The sequence below is a fragment of the Chinchilla lanigera genome, unplaced genomic scaffold (assembly GCF_000276665.1).
Source record: "Chinchilla lanigera isolate Chin_1 unplaced genomic scaffold, ChiLan1.0 scaffold00191, whole genome shotgun sequence".
NCBI lineage: Eukaryota > Metazoa > Chordata > Mammalia > Rodentia > Chinchillidae > Chinchilla > Chinchilla lanigera.
Window position 1 is genome coordinate 602,706 of NW_004955592.1, and position 4,953 is coordinate 607,658.

Genomic DNA, 4,953 nt, shown 5'->3' on the forward strand with positions numbered 1-4,953 from the left:
CCAGAGCTGACACTGCAGCAGGAAGAGACTGGGGGGCATTTAGGGGGACACTTCGGGGGGCATTTTGGTGTAGGACACTTGGGAGGGCACTTGGGAGTGCACTTGGGAGGCGGCTGGCACTGCTGCTGGTTCTGCTGGCAGGACATCTTGGAAGGCAGCAGTTCAGGACCTGAGAAAGAGTCAAATCCAGTCAGAGCAAGTCACAGACCACCCTGCACACTCCTATCTTTTCTGATTCTTTTCTAGTTCCTTCATTTTGATGAACTACTTAAGTATAGCCCTAGATATTTAATCAGTGGGTGTTTTACTATTTCTAGCAATTCAGTAAATACTTTTGCAATGTCTCCTTTTAGTCTCAATTTCTTTTTAAGATGGTAGATTATCATTATGTCTTTTACAAAGAAGGAAACCTGATATGTAAACCACATGAAAACCTTGCCAAATGAAACACATAGGAAGTTAAGAAGGCAATTTCTCCACCCTGCTACCCAGATCCCTGGAACTGTCTAGTTTAGGAACATGAGCATGTAAACACTTTCTTGAACAAAGCGAATGAAGAAGTCTCTCTTGGAGTAATTTAACTGTAATTTTGTTCTGCAAAATCTTAGTAATGTTCTTAGAGATTGGCTGCTATCACCAGCTCTTTCTGTTCAGAAGAACCTGAAATACAGCACTTTATATACGCGGACCTGCGACTTGAACTGAGGCACCCTGCTCTATTGAGCCTGGCACTCTGCTATTCTAGCATACTGAGGCCTCATACCAATCTCATGGTACTGTGATTCTCAACCTGTTGTATCCAGTCTATGGCTATACCACCCTGAACACGCCCAATCTCATTTGATCTTGAAAGCTAAGCACGGCCAGGCCTGGTTAGTACTTGGGTGGGAAACCTGTTATGTCCAACTTCTTAAATTGATACCCAATTCCAGTTCAGATCCATAAATACAGGCATTGCAAAAAGCCCCAAAGGATTCTCTGTTTATCTTTTTCTTTAAAGGTTGCAAACTACTATCTCCAATTCAAGCTTGCTTGGAAGGTTACACTGTCCCTCTCAAAGAGGACAGGGCTTCCTGAGGCTAGCTGTTCTCGTACAGTATGTTGACTGGGAATTCGGTCCCCTCAGACCTTACAGCTCAGCCTGTGGTACATCAGTCGGGCTCAGCAGAAAGGGAGAACCATGCAATTCTTTGGGTTTCCAGTTGACCCACCACCTCCCACCTCTGGCCATTGTGCCCTTCCTCCCTTTGTCTTCCTACTACCTGTCCCCCTTTGTCCATATGGACTCCAGGTCCTGGGGCACCACCCAGCCTCCCCTCCTATTCTCGTTCTGGCATCCCTCCAGAAAAGCTCTCGTTCCTCTACGCAGTGGACACTTACCAGGGTCACAGGCAGCACAGGTCTGTGGGCACCTCAGGAGGTGAGTGGATGGAGGTCCTCTGCCATGAGCCCTTTTATACTGGCCTTGGGCTCTTCCCCAGTTTATGAGACAAGACCTGGGCATGGAACACACTTACAGCCACCCACATGTCCTGTGACCTATACTGAGTTGCATTTCTTCACCTGACAGCTTCCTCTACAAGGCACAAGGAAGCTGCTCACAGTTCAAATTATGACTTAGCAATGAGGGTGAGGTGGAAAAATCCTTACCATCCCTTCCTGTCCTGCTGTCCCTGGAAAGTAGCTGCCTTACTTAATTTTGGAGCCTCAGTTCCCAGCCTCTCTTTTTTCACATCTCAAGTCTTAGCTCTTTGGCTCTGGAAAACCTATTTTGAATCAAGTTTCGTAAAACCCACTAACCCTTTGCTGTCTTACCCCTGAGTATGTGGCTTTGAGTGCATTACAGCAGCTTAGAAACAGCTTATAGAGTCAAACAAACCTTGAGACCCCTGATTGTACAAACTGTTACCTGTATGATCTTATAAAAACTACCTTGCCATTCTTGTTCTTATTAACCCTACAATAGAAATAACATAAAATATCTCTCCAGGGATGTGTGAGAATCCATGAGCTGATGCAAAGGAAGTTTCTGATAGAGTTGATAACATACTAAATTCTCTATAAACAAATGTCAGCACATCAATTTTTTTAAATTATATAAGCTTTCTAAGGAGCATGGATCTGATTAAAAAGTACAAGACCTTTTTGTTGAGGTTCTAGTGAGAATTTAGGAGGAATGGAATGTAATAGAGGAGAGAGAGACACCTGATTTGATCACCTCATTAGAGTGAAAATTCAAAGTTTTCAGGGATTGCATACTTGGGAAAGCTTTAGTAAAATTCACAGATGAGAGAAGGAAAAGGTAGAAGAAACAGATTGTATAAGGTTAAGGCACCACCTGGTATAATAAACCAAGAGAAAGAAATCAGTGAGGTGAGGGGTGAGGAGAGGGAGCCTGCTGAGAAGTAACACACACAGACCCATGTGCGCATCAGGGGCAGGTCCTCCCTTGCCTTTGTCACATACTGGGACAGCAGAGCCCAAGACCCAGATCAAAGAACTTCAGGAACAAACGACCACTCCTATCCACTCACCAGGTGAGGTGCTTACAGACCTCGTGCTGCCGCCCGTGACCTTGGCAAATGTCCACTCAGAACAGAAGGAGGGACTTCTTCAAAGGGATGCTCAGACCAATACAGGAGGGGAGGCAGGGAAGGTCCCTGGGGAATGGTATGGTGCTAGCCTTTTTATTAGCAAAGGAAGCAGTCTCAGGAGGACCAAAGAATTCAGGCAGTAAGGACAGATGAGAAGATGAGGAAAAGCGTAATGGTGCCTTAAGCACTAGGGAAACGAAATCTATCTCTGTTGGATCTCTTCTGAAGGCACTGTGACACTGAACATCACACTAACCTATAACTCCTTTCAGAACAGGAAATTCATTCATTTATTTATTTTTTTTGTCTTTTTGAGACAGGGTCTCCCTGTGCAGTTCAGGCTGGCCTTGAGCTCACTTTGCAGCCCAGGCTGGCCTCAAACTCACAACGATCCTCCTGTCTCAGCCTCCTGAGTGCTGGGATTATAGACGTGCACCACCACACCTGGCTAGGAAGTTTATTTCTAAATGTAGCTATCATCCCTGAAAAATGAGATGAGAATTGTTGTCAGCTGATAGAGGAAATCACAGCTAAGAAACTTGTTTAAACCTTAGAATTACTGGGTCTGCCAAACAGACACAGCCATAATCTTGTGCTGAGACAGTATTTTTTGGTGACTGTCTGCTGAGAATATCAGCACTAGTCTTAGTGGGAAAGCAAGGTGTGAATCCCAAGTTATTTAAATGATGTTTTTCTCCGTTGGTTTTCACAGTCACTCCAATATACTTTGAAACTGTGAATATCTGTGTCCTCAAAGGACAAAATTATCTGGGTAATCTTCCAAAAGGGATGAATATTTTCCCTGAGAAACAATTTGATTGCTAAATGGTTCCCTAGGTTGTTTCCATGATTCATATGTATAATTGCAGTCGAATGTCTTCTTCACTTACTATATATTCAATTTTGAGAAAATTTCCAGAATATCCTTTGGCTTTAGAGTTCTAATTAAAAAGCAGTTGAGGGGCTGGGGATTTAGCTCAGCGGCAAAAGCGCTTGCCTGGCAAGCGCAAGGTCGTGAGTTCGGTTCCTGGTACCGGAGAAAAACCAAAAACCAAAAAAAAAAAAAACAGTTGAAAATGCTTTATGACTTTATATGTAAGAACATTACATTCAAAAGAGTGGATGTGAGAGAATTGGCAGATATTTAGATAAAATGAAATTTCCAGAGATTAATTATTTAGGACTATACTTAAGCAGTGGGACTACAAATGAAACAGCAAGGACATGAGTGGGCAGGGGTCCTGTGTCCTGCATCTGACTGGGCTTGACTCTCTCTCTCAGGTCCTGAATGCCACCCTCCCAGCCAGCCCTCAGGGGCTCCAGCTGAAGGGAGCAGAAGGAAGGAGCAGAAGCCAGCACTTTGGAGGCTGTTGTGGGTCCTGTAATTAGATGAGTGGACTGGAAGGCATCAAAAGACCACATATTTCCTCCTCCTCTTGCCCCTGCTGCTGGACCTGCCCACATTGCTTTCAGAGGACCTGGATGGGGCTGAGCTCAAGCCTAGAGGATCCTTCTGTGATGGAGTCCAGGGCTCTTAAACTTCTCCCTAAGCACTCTTAGTGCCCTCATTCCCAGCATGTGTGACTGTCTTGTGTCCTCTATAAGCACATACCCTATGTCCCTCAGTGGTTTAGTTCTTTGCCTAGCCAGAGGCTATGAAACAATGAAACCAGAAATATGCATTTGCTTTTCTCTAATGATTGTTATTCCTGCTTGTGTCATCATTATTCTGCCGATCTACTCTCAACTCCTTCTAAGGCTTCAGTATCTACAGACTTTCAGGTTGCACACTTGTACCACCAATATCCTTTATAGCAAACTAAAGTACCTTTGGTTCAGAATTCAGTACAATATCCCTTGTGTTTAGCTGTCCTGATTCACCAGTGTCCTTCAGTCTATGATGGTTCTATAGTTTTTAACTTTCCAGACCTTGAGCTTTTGTAAGAACCATTGGTTTGGCAGAATGGCCCACAATTTGGGTTTGTCTGATAATTTTCCTTGACTAACTTCAGATTATACATTTCTGCAAAGATCCCATAAGGTGATGCTACATTCTTCACAGTCATGATATCATGTCTCATAAGATTTCTAATTCTCCCATTCTGGGTGATACAATTTTGACCTCTTGGTTTAGGTGATGTCTTTCAGATTTCTCTACTGCATAGTTACTATTAATAATGTATAGGAACATATTCTGAGACTACTTAAATACTTACATATTAAATACTTGTGTCTTATCAAGTGATTCAAAATTGCCTTTGTGGTCCATTGATAGTTCTTCTATGAAATAAAGTTTACTATGATGTTGTGGTCCCATTGAATATAATACATATTTTATATATTGAATCTATAATGTACA